Here is a 24407-nt window from a genome sequence, read left to right on the forward strand (position 1 = left end):
TGCATTTTATTTGAGCAAGCTTCAGCAGCGGAGCATTTTTCTCAAAACTTTCATTAGCGACTGACTTTCAGAGAGAGTGAAGGCCATAATCAGATTATTCGCTTCCCGCTGGATGCAGAGGATACAGGCTTCTGCTTGTCTTGCGCTGCCGTCGGGTCCTTCCCTGCTCCCGTTAATAGCTGAGGTATTGTTGAACAGCCGCGGTCCAGGGGCCGTGTCCTTTTTGTGCCGCGAGGGCTCGCATTCCCTCGTGCTCTCTGCTGGCGTCTCCTTACTGGAATGCTTGGTGGAACATTTTAACCGTTGGAAGTGTTCGCTTCTGAGCTCACCGTGCGTTTTAGTTCTGTGCTGTTGGCCAGGATTGATATATGCGGAGAAGAGAGCTTTAAAAGGGCTTTGGATGTGGTTTGCGAAAAGCTTATTTACTGCAGGAATGGTAAAAAAAACCCGAAACGCACACATCGTGCTGGGCCATGCACAGTTTCCAGGCGTATTTTACCGATTTAAAAAAAAAAAAAAAATCTTCCCTGCCTGTTGAATTTATGGCCGAGATAGCCAGATTACTAGAAACACTTATGTGTTTAATCTTTTCATGTTTTGAGCGGGAGAAGGTAGAGCAAGAGAGTCACCCAAGGAAAATGCAGTGGAATTGCTTTTTATTTTGTGGAGATTGTAAATTCTGTTATGGAAAATGTAATAAAGAAGCAGCTTAAACAAAAAGAGTGGCTGTGTGAAATCGCAAAATTTCCATTGGGTGAAAACAAATCCTAACTTTATGTACATTTCCCTGGAGAGATGTAATGTGAATGCTTACAGCTGTTTTTAGTTTCTTACTCCCTGATTAGGTTTAAATTAAAGGAAGGATGTCATATTGAATTATGAAGAATTACTTATTTCACGTATTTTGGTTTATACATACCTTCTATCACAGTCTCGCTGTCGCACTTGCAGGGGCGTATTGAACATGTGCACGCAAAGAATATTAAAAGTAAACTGGCTGCAATGTAGTGGTTCTGACAGAAAAATGTGTCCGGCTCCCACATCTCCCTCGCCGGTACCTTCACCGGGAAGGGAAAACAACCCCGCCATACCTAGCCTTCCCCTGCACAACGGGTTGTTTTCCGCATGGGGAAGAGGGGCTGTGTGTTTGGGACCCTCCGCTCCAGGAGCTCCCGCTCAGGGACTGGCGGCCTGGGATGTCTCCGCTGACCTGGATCAGAGGGGACGAGCTCCCAGAGACAGACAGCATGTCCAAGTCGGAGTGATACCTGGAATGAGCTGAGTGGCAGGGGAGGAGGAAATGCTGCGGCCAGCCGTGCCATTTCTAAATGCAGGCTCTTTACGTGACGTCTGCTTTCAGCAAGCATTCAGGCGATCCAGTAGCCCAGAGGTTTGAAATTCGCTCTCCGGGGAGATTTATGTGTCTCTTCCAAAGGGAAGTGCTTTCTTGCTGGGGAAGATGGTATTATATGACTTACCCAAGCAGTCACAGCTATGTGGTGTAGCTCAAGTTGGGCATAGGTTTGGTTTTGCCACATATGAAAAGATTAGAAAAGCTCAGTTTGAACAATTGGCACGCTCACAGATTTGCAAATCATTTTTTAGATATTCCATGGGATGCTTCAACTGCTGAATATTTTTCTTGCAAATCATCAGCTCTGCAGGAGTTGCAAGACTTAAAGGATTCATTAATGAAAAGTACTCTGGTAAATACATTACTTTTTTTTTTAATAAAGTAAGAAAAAAGAATAAAATTAGTTGAGTTGAGCAGGATAAGTGCTGATTTGAGTAAGGGGGTTTACAGAGCTGTGCCATGTAGTACAGCGTACTATTTGGGACTGGGAGCAAAGGGGAAGAGATCTTCCAGGAGCTCCGTGCCTGGTGGTTGTCTACGTTTCGCACAAGCCAATAGCCTTCTAGTACAGCCTCTGCAGTGTGAGTTGCAGTAACGTAACCTAGAGATGCAAAGAAGATGCTGCCTCGCTGCATCTGGAAATCATGCTCCTCTTAGACATGCGATAAGCTGAACATCCCATCTACATCTTTGTTCTTCTCTAATCGTCTCTTCTCTTTTTCCTTCTCCATAAGAGGTTGTGTGTATCATGCTATGTTTTTGGGTGGAGAGCGAGGAGCCCACTGCTGACCTGTAGGGTAATTACAACAAAAAGAAAGGAAGCTACTCCGAGACGTTTGATTCTCAAAGCTGACAGGCAAGGGAAAAGGAGGACAGAGGTGGCGGGGTGTGAGAAGCAGCTTTGAGGTGAGCCTCCGGGCATCCTGAGGAGCAGCATCTTTCTGGTGTGCTTGCCTTGGCAAGCCCCCACTGGGGTCCCCCAAATGCTCTGTCCTGCCCCAGTCCCAACCAGCAGTAACCCTTGCTCCTGTGAAGACAGGGCATTTGGGCCAGACGTGCTGGAGGGGGAGATGGGCTCTGGAGATGCAAAGAGCGGCAGAATCTGGTGGTGGGGGTGCTGCAGCTTGCTCTGGGGCATCCTGGCAGCTGAGGTCTCCTTCCATTCCTTTGGGGCTGGGGGGCAGGAGGAAGCCACGGAGAGGGATGTGGGGTGAGAGAGCTGCTGGTTGCCACTCAGCTTTTTGAGACACACTGCTTTAAGGGAAAGAAAAATAATAATCATGGTGGTGTTATATGGTAAAGCTGGCCATTCACTTATAATTTATTACTGTCTTTTTAAGAGTAGTGCTCCTGTCCCACCATTCCATCTAGAATAGAAAGAAGTAAAAACTCTTTCACATGCTTTGAAACATCTGATCTGATGACCCCTCCAGTGGCCATCAGCACAGCTCATGGTTTCCATCAAACAGCCTGAAGCTGATGCCACATTGCCAATTTGCCAGTCAAAGTGTGTAACACTACTTCTGATGTTCACCAGTCAAGTCCCAGTTTAGGTTTGCCCCGTGCCACAAGGCATGCAGAAACTGAAACCTGTGCAGTTTCTGCAAGGGGTGGCGATGGCTTCCTGGTCCTTATCCTCTACGAACAGAATATATCTTGTTATACAAGTTAGCTTGCCTTACCAATGGCTTATTCATCAGCTCTTTCCTCTCTGCTAGTCTGTAAATTCTTTGGGGTGTTTGTAGTCCCCAGCAACAGCTTTGTGTAGTAGTAGTAATAATAATGATGAAGATGAGGATGATGATGTTCTCTTTACCCTAAGGGTTCAAAGGGGCAGTGGCTGTCATTCTTGGAGAAAGGGTGACCCACGACACACTCTTGCCATTTTCAGAGGTGTAAGTTCATCTTGCTCTATCACTGCATGTTTCCCATTGACATTGAGGATATTCCTGAGTATTTCTGTACCTGTTTCCCCTCTGTAACATGGAGGCAAAAGAGACATCTGCTTCTCCAAAGTATGCTGTAAAATTAAATACCTTACTGTTTTGAAGCAGTTTAATGCAATATGAACAGAAGCCATAAAAGTACCTCAGACTGAGAGAGAATCTTTTATTACACATGTTTTGGAAAAAAGCCCCTGCAGAGAAGGCAATGGATACTTCATCAGTTTCTTTATCTTCCTTTTTAAATCAGCTATGAGACATAAAAACTTGCAACTTGAACTCCTTGATGCTTTTTTCCCCCCTTTTCTTTCATTCTATATGCATATTTATGGCTTATTGCAGCTTCTGTGTCTCCTTTCAGCCAGAATACTTTTTCCTATCAATCTGTGGTGTTTTGCTGAGCAAATAAAATATCCTTGAACAATACCACTTTTTAGTCAGTCATTCCACTGATTTATTTCACCTTCGGAAAACTGACCCTTTTCAAGTTCCCAACTTACATATTGTGACTGGTGTCATGTTTTGTCTGCCCACAGCAAATGCAACTGGATTAAAGTCACTGGTACCAAAGCAACTCCTAATTTTTAGATCAATGAGTAGGTGTCTGGCCTTTCTCATTCTCAGGCTTTATGGAAAATAGGGCAATAGGCAAGAATGGTTAAAATGTACAGGTAGTTGCCCTACATAAAGAAAAAAAAAGCTTTCTATGCTTTGGAAAGCTGGGGGTTTCTCCTGCGTGTTCTTGACTTGAGGTAGCGACCAAGAAGGATATTTCTTCTGCTTGTAGGTCCCTGCAATCTCTGGTCTCAAAAAAGAGAAAACAGAAACAAATTTTCCAGTACCAACTACTCAATTACACCCTCGCTGTCAGGCGAGGTGTTCCATGAAGTGGGTTGGTGTGTTTTGGACATGTTACTGAGTGATGCATTTAATCAAGAACACCTCACAGTCATGAGGCTTGGTCTTTTTCTTTTTCTTTTTCTTTTTTCTTTTTTCTTTTTTCTTCCTCTCTTTTTGCCTTCCCCCATTCCTCTCTTCTCTCACCTCTCTTTTGCTTTTTCCTTTCTCTCTCTTTCTTTCCTTAATAGCTGGATCCTTTGACAAGTAAATCCCCGCCCCTTCAGTTACTTTAATATGCTTTCATGCCATGTTTGCTCCACTTTATTTCTCAGCTTTGTTATTTCCACTCCCCAGTAAAATCTATCACCTTTGAGTGAGTTATTTGCTTTTCTGGATTGCAGCAAATACCACCCACTCTGTTAAGGTCAGGCTCCAGCTTCTTGACTTTGCTATTGTTCCATCCCTTCCTTACCCACTCTGTCATTGCAGCACGACAGCTCCAGCTGGGAGGGCAGGGAAATCACTCCCTCAAGAGCAGTTTATCATGGCAATAAATGTTATATGTTTTACTAGGATGCCATCAAAGTTCACCATCATGCTGAAGCTGAAACAATTGTTCCTTTTATTCGTCTATTATACATACTGTATTGGGTAGGTGTCTATATCCTGCAGAGATCAGCATCCTGAAGGTGCAAGATGTTACTTTTAGGTTGTGAAAATTACTGAATTTGTGGAGCGAAACATCATAATATTTTTAATTAATTACTGCTCCTCAGTTTTCTTCCTGTTCTCCCTGCTGCCTGGGCTTTAATTACTTTGCTCACATAGGCGTCTCCAAAGTCACATCAATTAAACAGTATATGTGGCCTTTACATTTCTTTCTGATTGTTTTCTTCTTTTTATGGTACTGCCTGTGCACAGCTCTGTTGACTTCAAAGCATCAGAGGCCTGAGATTTTTGTGACTGCAACTGGTACTCAGCAGAATTTGGCCAGCCAGCTGAATTGGTCTGTCATTCATGAAATTAGATACTTTTTTTTTTCCCAGATACTAGACAAAAAAGAGAAACCTTTCTGCTTGCATTGCCTCCCCCGTCTTCCTATTAAATATTGATCTTTCCTCAGCCAAGAGAGCTTAATAAAAACTGAGAATACATTTTACTACGTTAATTTCATCCAGCAGAATTGCTTGTAGCAATATGAAAACAAGTTGCTAAATGTGTGACAGGGTAATTCACTAAGCACTAGAGGAAATTGCTTAAAACAAAAAGAAATTTGTTATACTCTAAGCTCTCAGTGACATATGAGAGCTCCCAGTATTCTGGTGGGAAAAATGGTCAGCAGTCTTGCACTGACATATGTTAGGTATCTATCTCATTTGCCTGAAATACAGGTTTGGATTGACTGAAACTATCTGGGACTTAAGGTTAAATTCCTAGCAGGTTCCTTTCAGTCAAGAGCATGAAAGAAAAATTTGAAAAGTCAGAATATTTCATTTCAACATTTTTCTACAGAAACCCCTCTCATTCTTTTTTTTTTTTTTCTTCAGAACACTATGTTTCTAAATCTGACTCAGCTTAGTGAAGGGAAGAGAAAGCAACACCCAAACCCAGCATTCGGAGCATCGCCTCCTCTTCCTCCCTCTCTTCTCAGGCAGAAGGGCTGGCAGCTTGCCTCGCTCCTGCTGTTTGCTCCATCCTGCCAGTGGCCCTGCAGTTATCTACAATGATTAGCGCAGAGGCAACGCTGTGGCTCCCAGTGCTCCTGACGACCTATTTCACCATGAAACAGAGGCTCAAAGTCAACCAAGCTAAACCAGAACCACCATTCTTGAAATCACCTTTGGGATGGACTGGGGACATTTGCTGTAAAGACAGATCAGGGGTTCAGTGATAGGGCTGCATCCCCCTGTCCTCAGGGTCAGGCTAGATACCCTTGAGAAAACTATGTCTTCACTGCCTGGATCTTAATTTCGGGGCTGCTGTATGACTTATTTCATTTTGTGCTATGCAGGAATGCCAGCTGCAGAAAAACAGAAGAAAGCTTTGCTTTGACTAATGAACATACGATGTATATGGAGTCTCCAAGAGGAAGAAAGGAAGATGTATCACTGGTGGATGGGAGTCAACTTCAAGGAGGTAAATATCAAGTGCAAAAATAGAAGATCATTAAATGAAATGATACAGCAGGACTGTTGCTATTGGTGTCAACAGCTGTTTTCTTTCTCCTGATATGATCAGTGCTCACTTATTGGCGCTCAGCTGAGCTGGATTAAAAGCTTTTGATCAAAAGGCAAAGAAGGACATATTTTCCTGCTGCATATTTTCCTGGGGTTTGGGTTTTTTTCCAATGGAGATGGATATTTGGACACAAATATTATAAAAAGGTTGTGTCCTTGCCTCTATGGGTTTTCAAGAAAGAATGCTGACTGAGGGTTAGGAAGGTTTCTCAAAGCAAGTGCAAATGCTTGGGTCTGGAAGCAGTGTTTTCTAACTGCGTTCCTGTTAGGATGTAGTGTGCCTTTCCACCACCTCAGCTGTTGAGCACTGACATGTAGTTCAGTAACCAGGTCAGGGTTTGGGGTTGTTTCTGATGGGCAGTGTGGTGGTCTGTAGTTAGAGCAATGACAAGAGCTGAATGAGGCTTTTCAGGTAAGACAATTCAGTATTTGTGAGCTAGAAGCAGGAGATCTGGAAAGCACGGCACTCTTCCCACCTAGCTACTGCCTCTTTGTCTTCGAGTCCAAATGCTGCCTCCATGTCAGGATGCACATTTATTTCAGAGCCCCCAAGAGCCAAGGGAGCTGGTGTACTGCCAGCCGCCAGAGGGGAATGAGTTTCTTCAGTGTCCTCCACTTATCTGCGGTTTCGTCTAAAGCTGAAATGCTTTTGGGCATTGTTGAGGTGTTATCCCTAATTTTTCTCTCTCTGCTCACCTTTGGTTCTGACTAACCAGCTGAGCAAAAGGCAGTAACATAGACTGACGCTGATGGCAAAAGAATGATTGCTTTTAGATATTGTTAAAGGTTCCTTAGGGCTTTGGGTGGCTATACAGATAGTGCATTTTTGTATGAACAAAAATATGTAAACGAAGCATCAATTTATTTATTATAGCCAGGCTGAGACTGAAGTCGAAGAGATGGCCTGTTACCCATCTCAGCCAGCTACAAATGGGAGATTATTTAAATTCAGCATATCAGCAAAGCTTTGCAGTAAAGGCATAAATGGTTGGGGGGTAGCTCTAATGCTTTCTGAGGTCATAAAGAATAATTTGACTTACATTTTGGTTCAGATGGTCAGGTCCCAGAGACCAATAGCCAAATGGTCTTGGGAATATGCAGGTGCTCTTCTAGTCACCTGACTTCTGTTTAATTTGGTTTAAAGTGTTGCCTCTGGTCAAGGGAGTGACTATGGCTTCCTGTGTTGAAAAGGCTTTTCACATCCCTTCCCTGTGTAACCAGAGCTGTTCAATAAAATCATGGTCTTCCTGCCATTACCTTTTAGAGCTGTGTTACATCACAGCCAGGATAGCCCACTATTTTGACCCCCCCCAAATTACCCCCCCCCAAAACAATGAAGGAAAGCCTTACCAAGCCTGTAGTTCTTTTGCATGGCTGTGCTATTTGCAGCTCAAACCTTTGACGACTCAGTATGAGCATGTTTGGTTAAAATAGTGGGGTCCAAATGATAGATGGAATGGCTGCATCATATCTTGGGAAAACATTTAAAAGGGTGTTTTGTTTCTGTGAGCACACTTGGGATTTGATGTAATAGTGCTTGCAAGAGTTGATATAGAGGAAATTATTGCTTCCCAATAAAATTCTCCATTTTTATTGGCTCATGTACAGAGAATGGCAGCCAGCTGATAAAATACTCGGTGGAATTTTCCTTCCATCTAGCCATGTACTCTACAGCTATGAAGTGCACATTTTTTTAAAGTGGGCAGATTATGATTGTTTGAAAGCATTTTGTGCTTATCATACTACTCTTTAGGTGGGAGTCTTTACATATTTTGTGCTTTAACTGAAACTTTGGCTTTTATACCTGCTAGATGTGACAGTAAAGTAAAGAATAATCATAAAAATAATCATATAAATCTCTTGTCTCTGCCAGATATTTACAGGCAAAGTAAGATGTATATTCCGCAAAAGCATTTTTAACTTTTCACATGCGATATGGATTCTTCATAGAATGTCTAGGTAAGGAGATATATATATATATATATATATACAGACACACATATATGTATACATAATACGGCTTTGTAAGACTGAAACTGTAAACAACATTTGCAAAATTTTACTTCATCAGGGGCATGAAAATCTAGAAAACAGATCAGCCCTACTATCTTCCCCAAAAATAAACACAGACTTCCTCAGAAATTTAAACTCTGCAGCATTACTTGCATTTACTAATAACAACTCCTTAACTTTCCACAATGGAAAATCTTCAGTTTCCTACTTATTTAGTTACTGGAAAGTATAAAACATTTCATTGCATTAAACTGGGTTTTCTTTATTCACAAGGGGGAATTTGATTCCTAAGCATTAGGGCCAGAAGAGGACCTAGCCAATGGGTTTTTAGGTGCCTGCTCTCTGGAACAGATGCCAGGCCCTCTGTCTTCCCAGGCTGTGCATGGAGAAAGGCGGGTTGCTGCAGGAGAGAAGCCCCTCCGACCGAAATTGCACAGAGCTGCCCTGCTCTGTGGCAGGTACAGGGCACCAGGCATCTTAAATCTGGTCCCCTTTGCAGGGCTGCAGGGGAGTCCCCTCTCTGCGTGGCATCCACAGGCGGTTCGAGGGACATCTCCAACAAGAAGGGTAAAGAGTCTCTTTTCCACCCAAGACATCAAAGAGCACTCTCCTGGTGGGTAACTGTGAAAGCACTGAAAAAACACCATCGTGGCAGTTTTCACTGGTTGTGAGGAATCAGAGTCCGGCAATTGGGGTGAGATGAGTTGGGGGGGGGCCTCCTGCAGCATCTCCTCTGGGCACTCGAGGTAGGGATGCTAGTTTCTCTGTCTGGTTAATGGGGGAGCTGAGCTCTTCTGCAATCCCAAGAGATGTGGCTGCCAGGGAAATGTTATAATAAAAAAAAGCAAGAAGGCAGTTGAGCTTGATGCTGCAGGGCTCGGCTGAGTAAAGGTTGCAGAATCACAGTTTAGGATTTAAGCAGCAATGTATCACCTGAACTGTGCTTTGCCTGCTGTTTCCTGACCTGGCCTCCTTTTTCAGTGACATTTTGGCTAGAACTCAGCAGGGGTTGGCATCAGCTTTGTAAAAACCTGCTTATTCATGGCAAAGCAAAGCAGTTCAGTACTGTCCAGACCTGGCCTAGTAAGTCGTAAAGGTGCAAGTGGAGGTGCTGATGTATTACACCTTCTTTCTGGGCAAGCAGCAGCTGAGAAGGGGATCGAACAGTGGGGACTGAGATGTCTAAGCCCATTTCTTGGCCTAGCACTGTCCAGCACTTTTGTACTAGTGATATACTCAGTCTACCTACTTTTCTGTCACTGTGAATTTACAAACCACCTTAGCTTTCTCATCGCTATCCAGTTTGGTGCGTTGGTCACAGGATGCTCCCCCTGGAAAACAAATCAGTTCTGTTGATTAGCTCCAGGGGGGTGGAAAAACTAAGCAAAGATGATGGTGACCATTTTCATATCAGTTATCAGGTCAGGTGATGCCTGGGCTTTCCCCATAGACATGGAAAAGAAAGATCCTCTGGCTGCTCTTGCAGAGGCTAGCAAAGAGGACAGCGACAAGGGAGAGCCTTAGTCATGGAAAACCGTATCCTTTAGTGTGCAGCATCCTCCGCACAGAAGCCCTGCGGGACAGTCTCAGCCCTAGGCGTGTTAGTCCTGTTTCCAGCTGGCTGCTGTGATTCACCTGACTCACCCCCTGAAGTGTGTCCGCATAATGCCTGTTTGCCCACACTTTGTACACATAAATCAGCTTTCACCTGAAGAACAGGAACTCCTCATCTTTGTTGTCAAATGAGTGTGAGCCGTGAAGAACCTGCAAAGTGCATTATAGCACTCCCGAATCCTTGTCAGCTTTCCAGAAGGGTTACGCTGTTAGTTGGAAACGTCTCCTTGTTCAGTTCCTGGAGTTCTCCAGGCCTAAAGTGTCCTCGTTTGAATTGTCAAACAGATCGTTGTCACCAGAGACAGCTGGCAAAGGAAATAACACCGTGGAAGAATCCAGTGATATGGCAGTTTTGCAAAACATCTTACAAATCTGTATTAAAGCCAGCCTTTTATTTCTAATTAAATTAACATAATACCATGCTGAAACTTTTATGCGCTAGTTTAAGAGTTACAGCTGAATGATGTTATGAACTCATTATATCAATATACAGCAGCATTGACCCAGACTTGTCTCCCAGTCCTCCAAATCTTATCCATTCAACACTTGGTTTACAACAAAAATGGCCTGGATTACTGCAAGCTTAAAACACGAGGACACGCTTTAACATAGCTTCTGTGTTTCAAATGTGTAATGATGGTCTAGTTAACAAGAAGCAGATTCAAGCATGCTCCAGGCACACTGGCAATTAGGCGTACATTAGTCCTCCATTCTGCCAGAGCACAGAGTGAAAGGAGATATCCCTCCTCTAGAGTGTAGAGAGGACCAGTTATGGATCTTAAGAAGTATCCAATGGAAATAGTAGTTTATGAGTAAATAAATTATAATAACGAAACTCATTTCTGTGCTGCCAACTGCTGGGAATCACTTCCTAATGGGAGGGTGTAGAGAAGATGGAGCTGTCTTCTCAGGTGTGTGCAGCAAAAGGACAAGAGGCAACAGGCACAGGCTGGAAAACAGGAATTTCCAACTCAGTATAAGGAAAAAGCTTTTTTCACCCTAAGAGTCATCAGACCCTGGAGCAGATTGTCCAGACAAGTTGTGCAATCCCCATCTTTGGAGATATTCAAAACTTGACCGGACAAGGTGTTGACTACCTGCTCTAACAACCTTCTCTGAGCAGGAGGATGCTCTAGGTGACTGCCTGAGGTTCCTTCCAACCCACCTTTCTCAGATTGCATGTGTGCAAGAACTGTGTGTCTTGCAGCGCTAGTGCTGTGGGAAGCTGGTTGCAGATATCATTCAAGAAGAAAGGGAGGACGCAAGGCTGCATTGGCTGGAGTTTTCTGGTGTATACTTGGGAAATCTACTGAAGAGCAGAGGGAGATGACTTGGTCAGAGGGGTGTTGGTTCCTGCACAAAGCTGTTGTTTTGGTGAGGTGGGTTTTTTTTATTTTTAAAATATTTTTATTAAGGCACATGTTCTTCCTTCTGCTTCCCTTAGTAAGAGCTAAACTGGAGGAAAAATATACTTTTTTATGCATGTAGTCACAAGGACAAACAAACTATGTCAAATGTGTTTGGGATGAAGATCCAGCTACAGCAGGAGAGTAACAAACTCTGTTGTGAAAAGATGCAGGAAACCCGCACATGGTGAGAAGGCAAGAAGTTGCAAGGGAGAGGATGGGCAAAGAGAAGAGACAGACTGCCATAGGTGGTAAAGACTCAGTGATGCCTGTTTTCTCCTCCGTGTTTCTGCAGTGTTTGCTATAGCAGAGTGCAAGAGCCAAAGGCACACAGTCATTGAGCAATAGTGTGGTGGTTGCTGTTGATGCCAGGAAATTGGTAGGAAAGTTTAGATAGTGGAACTATGCAATGTGGTTCTTTAGAGCAATAATCAGTATTTTAGAGATTGCTTTCAGAGTGAGTTCTAAAAGATGATTTGTGGCTGCCCGTACAGGGAGTACATCTCATGTTACTCTTAGTGGAGGGAGCCATAGTTTGAGGCATTGGTAAGGTACTTTTGTGGTTTGGTTGATGACCGTCTTTCATATCTTCAGTAGATTTGGGTTAATATCACTGAGTGGCTTCAAGCAAGCCTCCTTATAACAATACTTTTGACAACAACTGAAACACTTTTACAAAAATTGACATTTTAAAATTATTATAATCCTAATAATGTAAAAAGCATTGGTTTCTTTTTCTTTTTTTTTCAGATTCACATTCACAAGTGTATAGAGATGTCATTTATGTCCTAGACACATTAATTTCTGATTTTTTTTCTTTAACTCTCTTAATTGGAAGAAAGTATGTTACTGCTGATTTATGAACTCTTCAGAAGTGCCAGGGATCATTTTAAATGTACACAGCTGCTCTGCAGTAGTTTAACTTGGCAGATAGTATTAAACCATTGAATTGTGTCATTTATTTGTGTATGCACACAATAAGTTCCTTGTGCAGGTTCTTCAGAAATAGTCTCAATGTTGATTCGGAAATGTGGCCTAAAAATAACCTAGCCCCATGATTTATTGTTTTGGTGCTTGTCTCCAAACAGTACATCTAAAATGAAGAATGGGATACCATGTATACCCCAGATAAGGCAACGGAATGGAAACCATCCGTAAGAGGAGCTGTAGACCGAGGTCTAAAATGGAAAAGTTCCCAGGCTGAGTGAGCAAGACACACGATGGGAATCGACCTGTGTTGCTGGTATTTGGGAACACTGCAACTTATTTCATTGCTAGGCAAGGAAGTGTATGATGTTGTGCAATGAGAAAGAGCAGCAGTCGTGACAGCAGTATCACTGGTTGTAATGGAGTATAAATCAGGGCAATTTACTCTGTCATTCCATTCAGGGCATCATAAAAGTAACGCCTGTCGTCTGGAAAAAATCTAAACTCAGAGAATGATATAATGCATTTCGCATACACCCTATTGAATGTATGAAATCCTACAGCACCAGAAAATAAAACACTTAGAAATCAAGTCTCTTTATACTGTGGGGTGACATCTGCAAATATATTCTACAATCAATACTATGTGACTTGAATTATGTCTTAAACAATTCTATGAAAAAAAAAAGCAGTATAGATTCTATTATAGCTCTAAAAAATGACTTTTTAGGCCATGTTGCTAATCCCTTTGATCCACACCACTTAATGTATTGGAAAGCAAAAGAACTTCCCTTATTTCTCCTTTGGCTGCAAAATGGAATAAAAATAGCCTTCAGGGAATTGTAGATTCAGTTACATCCTCAACAAGAGAAACTAACGGGCAGTGTTTAAAGACTGATTGATAGGCATCATCTCTTGATGATCATAGCAGAACTTTTTAGGCTGCTGATTGCAAGCACAGACATGCTGGAAAGCAAAATTTATGCCTGTCAGGCTTTCTGCCGTGCTTTGTCTCCTCTTTTCTTCCCTTCCCCTCAAACCAGATTTCATCCATCTGACATGGAAATCAAGAACAATGGCCAAGCAAACCTGAGCCAAAGACTAATATCAGACCTATAAGCTCCAAATATTTTTCTTCTGTAAATGGTATAAAAGAGAGAAATTAAAACCAAAATTGAGGGTAAGTTTGCTTAATCCTCTAGAAAATGGTGGAACTTTAGCATGTCAGAAGATTTAGGAGCCATACGGACTTTAGAAGGTAGGTGTAGCACCATTTATTCATGATGATTCAATTCTTTCATCCATCTCTGTCACAAAATTTCCATATGCTCTGGGCAGGCACAACATGGACAATGAGTTACTTCCAGGAGGTCATGAAATTTCTGTTACCTTGTTATGAAGGGCTGTGAAGCACGGATTTACCTCTTATCCAGGATCAGTGCTGACAATATCTGATGAAATTGAAATATCAGTAGGATTGCCCTTTTTTCTCCTTGCCTTCTGAGGTGGCAACTTGGTGCTACCTGTGAGGTGGTTGTGGAGCCATTCAGCTGCCTTACCCAAGATGGCAGGGTAAGGGACCTCTGACCAAGGTGCAAAAACTGGAGCACCTTTAGTCTTTTGCTTTAAATAAACTGGGATAGTATGCTACCGCTCAGAGAGTTAAAGCAGAAAGTAGTATTATCAATGATCTGAGTGAAGAACCTGTTGGACAGTGTTGCCTTCTTGTCTTACACAGCCTCATCCCTCAATGCAGAAAAATAAGAAGGCCCAGGTACTAATGTTGGGTACAGGTGGCATGCACTATGGCAACCGGGTTGCATATTTATGAGGTAGTAGGCAGTACGCTGGAGAGATCACGTGGGCCATCTAATTTAACCCCCACTTTTATATGGGACTTCTTGGTACCGTTCATCATTCCCACTACTGTGGTACAAATCACAAATCTTGTCTATGCTGTTTTTCTAACTTCTACTTCTCCACTGCAGTAACAGTTTGAGGTTTTTTTGGAGGCACACATTGTGCTTTAGAGAGTAGAAGAGGCTTTTGCTTAAGTCAATAGGGAGGGAAATAAATATTGATATAAGCAACAGAAGATACAACAATTAACTTGCTAGATTGATCTTCTGTTGTTAGATCTTGTACTTTTTAGCTGGACAATCATAGCATAACACTTTTTTTTCAACACTTTTTTTAATGAATACATTTTTATGTTGACATTGTCCTGAATTATTTCATTTTAATGTTAAAGTACATAGGGAATTATTGAAAGTGTCCTCTGTGCATCACTTCACTGCTACACAGGCCCAGCACGATGGGCAGAACAATAATCAGTTTACTGATGCTGCAGCGATAGCCCCATTTCTTCCATTAGCTGATTAAATCTCTATGACCGATACAGAACATAATATTTTTAAGCAAATTTATTACTAGACCAACAGTGCAGACACTCCATGGATGACATCTTCGTCTTCATGAGTAAAAGTCATGTACCACAGGCTGAGGACCTAGTTGACAAACAAGTCCCAGAAACCCCCTTTAAACCTGAACAGGACTAAGGTTTCTGTTTGTGGGATGCCAGGTTTACAGCATCAGCAGTAATGACACCCAGATAACTTGTTAGTAACCAAATAATGCCCTTATTTAGAACTAATTTTTCTATATTCTAGGAATAAAAAACCCAAGTAGAGTGAATTTGTTATTTCAGTCTTTTAACTGCATTTTATAGCATTTGTGATAAAAAGATGAGAAAAAATTAAAGGTGTTTTAGATGGGTCCTAAAGAACCACAGGAAGTTTCTATCTGACACTGTTGCAAACTGTGGATAATTGTACCATATAGACAGGAGTCAGCCACAACGGTTTTGTGTCCAAACACCAAGTCACAATTGTTTGGAAGCCACTTGCCCCCACACACACGAGGAGACGGATAAGTGTGAGGAGAGCAACTTAAAATAGTGAATTTGATTTGATGGTGGGACACTTATCTGGGATGTTTTAGGACTGCTTCAGACACCAAAGTGTAAACACGCAAGGGCAAGGGGTCTGACTGCACACCCAAGCAGCATGGTGCGGACCTTAGTGCATGGAGTGAAATGGGGACCATGTCCAGGTCTGCTCTCCCACCTCTGTGTCCTGGTATCTTTGCCTCCCCCTCCAGCCCAGGAGCTGCAGCACACTCCACTCTATGGACTGGCCTATGGTATGGATGAGGTCTAGATATACACAGCCTAGAAAGCGCTGCAAATGTCAATCCTGCAAGAGAGCTCAGTCTTGGGTAATCATTCTTAAGGAAAATTATTTGGAGAAGAGCTAGTGATCTCCCTCCTTCAGCCTTACAAGGCAAATGTCAGGGTTATTCCCTTTGCCAAAGATATATTCCACTTTTGTAGCAGTGCTAATGCACATTATCAAGGATAAGAAGGCTTAAAACACCTTTTTTTTTCCATCTCCCTTATGGAGGACCTTATAAAGGTGCATATAAGGTGCAGGAGGCATCCTTACTCTTCATAGATGGCTCTGTTTCTTCAGTGGTAGGGTCTGAATACCTTTTGTTGTGTTTGAAATGCAAAGCCAGATTTTGCTGCTTTAACTTGTTTCTAACTGTGAATGAGAAAGATTGTCTGAGTGGTACTTCAGAGGGACATGCTTTTGACTGTGATTCCAAAGCTCATCAAGTACGTGGCTTTGATTTCAACACCTTTCACCCATCTGAATGAATTGGATTAATTAAGGGAAATGTATGTCTTAACATCCTGAAATATTTTGAAAAATCTCCCTCTTTGGCCTTTCAAAGAAAAAAAAAACTTTTGAATGCAAACCAGCCCAACAAAAATGTTAATTCTTGTGCAGAAGTGAGAAAAATCAAATATTCATGGCTCAGGAGGGTGTTAATGTTCTAATTCATGCCAGAGCAGATTTCTGGCAATTTTCGTTAGGAAGAATCTGAGGGCACCAGAGGCAACTAGCAAGATCCTGACCTTGAGAGAATTTGGAAAATGCAGTTATTGCTGCAGAGACACTGCCATGCCCACCCAGAGACGCCAGACGCAGGTCAGTGGAGGCAGGCACTCGAATCCTGCCTATCAGCTGGATGCGTGATCTAGAAAGTGATGGAGGAAACCTGTAGGCCAAGCATGAGCTTAGAAAAGGCCATATGCTCAGATGTTAGGACTAGAAAAAGCTGTATTTTTGACAATAAATATTGGTAGTCTTAAATTTTTTAAAATCAAATATTTTGAAGAAGGAAAGAAAACAATGCAGTTGTAATCACTGCTGAGCAGAACCTTACTTCCCTGACCACTAGAAAAAAACTTACCCTCTAGTTGTTGGTTCACCAAGTACTTCTGAGTAAAGGTGTGCAACTTTTTTATGATGAAACATAAAACCAGGCAAAACCCCACCTTCAGCTTTTTTTGATGAGCCTGAAATTCAGATTCAGGTTTACTGAAGATTGCCGAGTCCTGAAGAGAAATTTGCTGTTCATATTTGAAACAATTCTCTACCTGGCAAAACTCAAATGCATGGCAGATATAAACTGAGTGTCATAAAAAAAAACCCAAAACTTGCTACTGCTATTCAAGCAGGAAACTTGAAGTGCTGTGGGATTTATTTTTCTAGTACAAATACCCCCATAACCTCTTTTTTGTAATTCTTCATTTTCTGTACAACTGTATGTGAGAGGACACAACATTTCCATGGAATTATGGTAACTAGAGATAAACTATATGACTCTGCTCCAGAAGTCGTCCCCCAGGTGTGTTTGAAAGGTCAGGTTAGAAGCTTCTCAGCTTTGCATGGTCTAAATTAGTCCTGAGCAAGAACGCTACATTAATCAAAATGAATGAAAGTTTTCCTTTAGCTCGAGTGGTAAGAGGCTTGTGGTTTGGGAGCAGAAGGTTGTGATTACTGCTCATCAGCCTATATTCAGACCAAATTTTGCTCTGTTACACCGATGTAAATCAGCAATAACTCAGCTAGGTATTGGGATTTATATCACAATGCATTGGAAGTCAGAAACTGATCCACCTCAAAAAACACTCTTGGAAATGAACTTTCCCTGATCATTTTAACATCAGTGTTACTATTGTAATTCTTCCGTTAACTAATTCAGATGCTCATTTGGCAGGCACGTTGGACAAACAAATGCTGATCCATCCAGGGCACTGGAGGGCAGAGGGGTTACTCTAACTCTTAAGTGCCAGGTTTGGACCCTTTCATGCACCTTCCCAGCTCCAGAAGGACGACCTCTGAAAGTCCTGCTGTCCCTTCTCCCACTGCAGTCCTTTCCACTGTGCCTGTAAAACAATCCTTTTAAGACCTGCTTCCCAGAATGGTAAGATGACTCACGCAGTAAGGCTTCAGCAGGAAAACATCAGCTGATACCTATGATGCCAGCTCCAGGCTCCAGCGCCGCAGCCCTAAAACCATAGAAACCTTGATGGATGGGAGCATGATCACACAGCTGCCACCGCACAGTCCTGAGACACAGGTGATGAGTTATGACCTAGTAAGTTGGATAGCGGTCAAATGTTGATTAATGTAGTACTTTTGTTTATCAACACTGTGTTAATCAATAACTATTTTAGAAATTAAGGCTCTTTTTAACACCTGATGCTCAGTGATTTTAGCTTATGAGCTTGATCACTGCCAGGGCACAGCTGAAAATGCTCGTCGTGAACTATATTTTGGGGAAGGAAAGTCTCCGGAGAGCTGCTATGTTGGCATCAGTGGTGCAGTACGCACCATGGGAGGTGATGTATCTGCACTGGAGCACTCTTCGCTTCCCCAAAAGCCCAGGCCTTCAGCCAGGGGGGACTTTGTTATAGCTGGCCAAAGCTTGAGACTTGTTATCATCAGAAAAGTTTGCATGTACTCATTTCAGTGTAAAGGTCAGAACTTCCCACCCCTTCCTGAACCCTCCTTCTGTTTTCCCCCAGGTACTCCCTGCAGAATCTGTGGGTGGAAGGATTCCTTTGGCAATCTGGCTGTTCCCAGCAGGCAGCGAGAGTCAGCTAAGACCTCTGCAGGGACCGGAGATGTGATTCCCCAGCGAAGACTGAGAGTACGTGCTCGCCCACAAATCCTCAGCTATAATGTCATTCTGCTGGAGCCGCTGTTGGAGATTAGCAGTATCTAAAACAGGGACAGCAAAATCAGATTTGGACAAATTTTCTTAGCTCATTTGTTAGTTTATTTTCTTGAGAACCATACATGTGAGCCAGAAAAGTAGAGTGTGTTTTACAGGGAGACATTCATGCAGGACTGACATAATTATTGAACATGGCCTTTAATAACAAATTGTATATAAAAGAAGTTTAATGAATATAACATAACTCCTTTCTTAAATGTTGCTATAAAATATGTTGACTTAGCTATAGACAAATCATACATATATGTAATTTATTAAATTTATATATATATAAAAAATATTAAGACAAACAAGATATAGTCATTCAACAAAATTTGAACTTTCCCTTTTCTATGTTTTTGTCCTCATTAGACTCCAAGAACCCAGACATTCCTTTCCGTTTAGTTCTGTGAAAACTTATAAAAATGGAGGTCAATAATCCAGCAATCTTGGATTTAAATTCCTGCTTAAGCAGATTAATTCTTTATTTTTAAATCAAAAAAAAAAATTAGCTGAGATGTAAGAATTGCAAATAGTAGCAGTATTATTCAAGTATTGGCAGTTGCTCTTTTCCCAAGAGCCTTGTGATACTGAATGCTTCTCAATAGAACTCCTGTAACCTGCTCATGTGTTTCGTTTTGAGCCTTAGCTTTGCAGCTCTTTTTCCTCCTGAGCTGGATTGGCAGGGATCGCTGGTGTTAGTGCAAGGTGTGGGTGACTTCCTAGGCTGTTCTGGGAGTTGTATGTGATGATTACCTGCTGGTGAACAGAATAAAAAAACCAAGAATATTCTTTCCCTCTAGTATCTTATAGTTGCAGGTGTTGGTTTTTTACTGTGGGTGTTATGGTTGTTACAGAGGAGAAGGAAAGAGTTTTGTAGGTGTGAGAAGTAAATGCCTTGTGTCTCCTGCCCAAGTGCATGCTTGCACACTGGTTAACCAGGACGGGTTAACCCAGGATGATGTTGGTGTGACGGTGGGGCTTCTTCTGTCTTCTGGGTAGCTGGTTTCCTTCTCCCACAACCCAGGAATCTTTTCTCTTATTTTATAGATAGCGCTAAACTTCACGCTACATTCCATAAAATAACCTCCATCTTCCGGACACGTCAACAGCTTGCCATTCTCCATCCCTCTTACTTCATTGTAGCCAAACGCCTTGCAATAGATGAATAATGGGTTTATTCTTCCTTTGAGCATGTACCTTTATGTTATCTCTTGGAATTTTTGCTTTGCAAGCTGGCACCAAAACAAAATGAAAAACAAGCCACCGACTCTTGGAAAACTTACTCGTAACTTTGTCTGCTTTATTTTGATCATAATGTATTTTAAGATGTTTATCTTGGAAATGTGAATGGTGGCTGATTCCAGCTTTCATGCCTCTCATTAGTTTATTGCATCTAAAAATGATTGCAGAAACTCAAATCTATTTCTAAGTACAATATTATGGTTCTACATATCTGTTTGGAATGAGGTCGGAGGCACGGCTTCCAAGCGAGCTGACTCTTTGGTTTGATCCTTACACTGTCATTTACACGGGTGGAAACGCTGCGTACTCCAACGCTCTGGCTAGGGTTGCGCGCCCACTCGCCTCGGGTTGGAGTGGAGAGGAGTGGAGTGGAGTGGGTGGAGGAGCCAGCAGACAGCGTTCAGCTGGAGCAGCATCAGGCTCGGACCATCAAGCCAGACTTCCCTGCGACACGGGGGCGAGCTGCCTGCTGCACGGCACGGGGGGTTGTCCTGCCCTAACTTCGGGCAGACTCTGGCCCTTAGCCGTTTATCTGAGCAGGGTGAAACTCCTGCGCTGTGTGTAAGGAAAGATGGAAACTCCACAGGGTCACCCCCTCTCCCCTGACAGGTCCACTTGGGTAAGCTCAGGTCGGGGCTGGCTTTGGAGTAAGTGCTGGCCCGACCTGCCTCGGGAATATCAATAGCAGGAGCATAAGTCTCCGAGCACAGACTTCTTCCTAGCAGCAAATCCCTCCATTAAACCAGCATTTGAAGGAGCCAGCACACATTACTTGTGTCCTTCTGGAAAGGGAGACCTACTCACAGGACTGTGTTCGGATATGGTGACAGAGCTGGGCACGAACCACCAGGTGTGCTGGCTGCTCCATGTGCAGCCATCCCTCGGCCAGGAAAAGGTGCTCCTGCCTTGCACTATCAAAATGTCCTCCCGGGAGGCTCTGTTTCATTGGCATTCATGTCCTGAGAGCCAATGAAAAGGAAGCTGGATCCCCTCTGTGAGGTTTTATGTTGTTCTCACTGTTACTATGATAATTTTCATATTTTGAATACATTCCAAGAACATTTTGCATCTTCCTTTTTACTACGGATATGAACAGCTGTTTTAAAAGAAACTGATAAATAGATGAAACCTTGTGTGTTTTCCAAGCATTCGCTTAACTACAATGACTGCATTGGGAAAAAGCAGTTTCTGGACTGAGGCTTGATTTGTAAATAGCCAAATTATGCAAACACTTGATTTATGATCCAGAGGGTAGTAACTTATTCAGTATCGTGGGACTAGACTGCTAGTCTCATATTCATTATTGATATACATAGTTAAATGAAAATTAAGAGAATTCTCTTCAGGAAATTCTCTGTTCAAAGAGAAATCTCAGGCTTGCTTTACACTACTGATAATTTAGAATTCCCCCAGAAACCGTAATTTTCACCTTGGATTAATTCTCAGCCCTTTGACGTTGGCAGCTGGAATTCCCACTGATCTCTGTGGGGACAAAATTTCATCCATGTATAAAACCAAATTCGAGACCACAGGTATAGAAGAAATCTATTTCATTCCTTAATGAGAACTAAGAGCTGCTTTCTATCTGTTGCCAAAGAGGTTGTTTCTCCTTTGCTTTGCACAACAACTAGCCCAGAATGATGTAGTCTTTAAATAAAGATTCTAGCAGAGGTATTCAAGTCTGGAGTTATTTGTCAAATTAGTCATGATACTTATTTGTCAGTAATAACAACTGGAAAACTTCACGTTACATGTTAGAAGGAAAATTAGGGTAAATAATTCTTGAGCAATGTTCAGATGTCAGGCAGGAAATCCTGCTCACATGGGACCACATCATGTTGCACACCTTTTGGGGGCTCTTTATTGAGAAAGGATTTCTGTTTCCTTTTAAAACAGTGGAAGGGTTGTAGTAGAGAGGCAAGGAGATGCCTTTACCTGCCAAGGAAGTTCTGGTGTCTGCTGAGGGCAAACTCAGGCAAGACTCAGATTCCTGAGCACGGCATGATCTGGGACTGACTGCACTGAGTGAATTTGGGGTGTATCACCACTGGAAGTGGACCACCTGAGCCTGACACACCCCAAGGACCTCTGGCGTGCCTTGCAGCGACGTAGGTGAGAAAATGCCTGTGGCATGAGTGCACCAGCCTGCCCACGAGCATTGCCAGGAGATTTTGCCCAGGACCAAGAGCAGGTTTTTGATACCTACGACACAGGACAGCAGATAAGAAGGGGTACGATACACGAGAGCAGCCATATGTGTGTGTTGGGCGAGAGCAGAAAGGGTGCTGTACGTGCCACCACTGGAAGATGGTGCTGCCTCTGGAAGCAAAAGTTACCAGGGGACTGAGCTAACCAAACGTCTCTGGGGATGGATGGGCTACTGGCACTGGGACTGGCAAGTGTGGCCCCGCAGGGCTGCTGGCAACCCAGGCCAGCTAAAGGGCAAGTTGTGGCTGTTGGAGCTGCGCTGCCTCTCCAGAATTCAAAGCCTGCAGGGGCATCTGGCACCCCGGCAGCACGCGAAAATACACACCACACGGATTATTTTTGTTTGTTTGCTTGCTTTTTGCTTAGATACCCGCCCAGGCTAGGACTCCTGCTTTAGACACTGGTGCTCACCTTGCTGTGGGGCTTGGCTGGCACCGGAGCTCGAGCGGGCAGGGAGGAGGGAGCCGTCCCAGCCGGTGCTGCTGATGTGTGCCCAAATGCCCATCCTGCCTGTAGGCAAGGAGGTCAAGTCAGAGTGAGGTGGGGCAGCCAGGCACGTCAAACACATCAGGGAGGAGGGGGGAGAAAAGCAAATTTGAGCTTAATTTTGCAGGCCAGCTGTGGGTTGAGGAAGACTGGGCACTTAACCCTTCCCCTGTGACAGTGTATGTGGATTCTTTTTACGTTAGATAGGCACCTGATTGAGGAAGAGGGACTCCTGCATTTCTCTTTGGTTACCACCAGACTGCTGATGCCAGCACACTCCTGTCAATTTGGGGAAGGAGTTTTGCGTCCCTAACTGCAGAACAGCCAAGTTTCAGCTGAGAGTTGGGTGGGAACGTCCCGTTAGCCTGGTGTTTTGGGTATCATTGTAAGAGGGCCAACCCTCTCAGGCTGCAGGCGGACCGGGCACTGCATCGCCCAGTTCCAGACCAAGTGCTCTGATGGGGATGTCAGGAAAAAGCAAGCCGCTGTGACCATTCCTAGCAGTTTCTGAGCCGAACTCACTGCTGTCAGTGGATGATAAGCATGCTTAGGGTAAGCTTAAGGAGCTAGGACCTTCAAGACACTGACATCTCCTCAGCTTAGTCAAGAAAGGATATTATCGGCACAACCTTTGGTACCTGTGTTAAGACTGGGGTTCAGCTACAGACATCTATAATGTAAATTTCTAAATCTGACTTACCTTTTTAGAGTCCTTTTAGAGCAATTGGAAAGAGATAAGGACTTTTAAGGAGTGATTAATTTCACTCAAAAGCAGCCATACAACTTGGATCACACAGATTTGCACCCAAATTGGTTTAGAAGGACCCTTAATTGATTACCTTAGATCTATATATGATTTTTTTCCTGGCTCACTGTGATGAACATAAATGCTTATTATAACTCTGAGGGGCATGGAATCCTGGGGGAATTTAAGCCTGAAACGGTTGCTCAGACTGAACAGGACTGCCTTAGCTGAAGACTTTTCCCAATACGTGCTAGCAAAGCTCCGCGTGAGTTTCTGTGATTGTCTGTAAAGCAATGTGATTATTCAGTGCAAGGTTGGGTATAGGCTGCAAATACAAGACTAAATGCCCATCAACAGCAAGACTCCTAGATAGCCCAAAGGTACTTTTCACTAGCCTTTTCATTTCAACCATAGACTTCTCTAGGCCCCATTTCCATAGATGTGTGCAGGGAGTTGCACACCTGCTCTGCCTGTGCTTGGAACTGCTGGACAAGGGTCAGTTCTGGAAGCCATTTAACACCACAGCAAATTCACATTCCTCAGGCCTCTTTAGATCTCTGCTGCTGGTGCCTAGAAAGCCAGTCCTTTGATCAGACTTGGGGGCTAACCTTTAACCATTCCCTCCTTCCCTTCCTCCCTCCCTTTTCCTTCCTTCCTCCTTCCCTCTTTCCTCCCTTCCCACCTTCCTCCCTTCTTCTCTCCTACCTCCCTTTCTCCTCCTCTTCCCACCTGCCTGCCTCTATGAAACCCCAATAATTTAAAACAATATCTTGATATTTCATTACAAATAAATGAAGAATGGTTCTGGTTCTTCCCCCTGTGCTTCTGTGCAGTATCCATGTCATTTATCCCTTCTGTGTGACTTCTGGTTTTCTTTAAGCCAAGCAGGACACAAAATGTCTGTGTTATGCATTTATACAGCAATCGTTGCAACCATCTCTATAGGCAATTTTTAATGAAATTGAACAAGTTCTGGTATAGTAGTTAATGAAACTACCCTAGAATAATAATTTATTAGGTAGAGGAGCACATGAATATTCTCAATTCTAAACATTGGTACCATGAAAGAATAAAGAGAAAGTACATACCTATTCCCTGGGAGGATATTTAGATGATCAATATACTAGTAGGGTGCAAACACAAATAATGTGCAGAAAGGAATAGTGACAAAACAAAACAAAAAAATTGTTTGATTGAATTGCATACAGTATTACTGCAGTGCTATTTTTCTTGTTTGAAGAAATCCATATTGAGCTGACA

General features: G+C 42.9%; 1 long non-coding RNA gene across 1 annotated transcript; it reads left to right on the top strand.

Annotated features, from left to right (window-relative positions):
* The first annotated feature begins 6154 nt into the window (after positions 1-6154).
* Positions 6155-19298, top strand: LOC138685507 (uncharacterized). Its single transcript, XR_011324796.1, has 4 exons — positions 6155-6273; positions 12496-12650; positions 17566-17824; positions 18273-19298. It is a non-coding gene; the product is annotated as an uncharacterized lncRNA (long non-coding RNA).
* The last annotated feature ends 5109 nt before the right edge of the window (positions 19299-24407 follow it).

The sequence above is a fragment of the Haliaeetus albicilla genome, chromosome 1, assembly GCF_947461875.1.
Source record: "Haliaeetus albicilla chromosome 1, bHalAlb1.1, whole genome shotgun sequence".
Classification (NCBI taxonomy): domain Eukaryota; kingdom Metazoa; phylum Chordata; class Aves; order Accipitriformes; family Accipitridae; genus Haliaeetus; species Haliaeetus albicilla.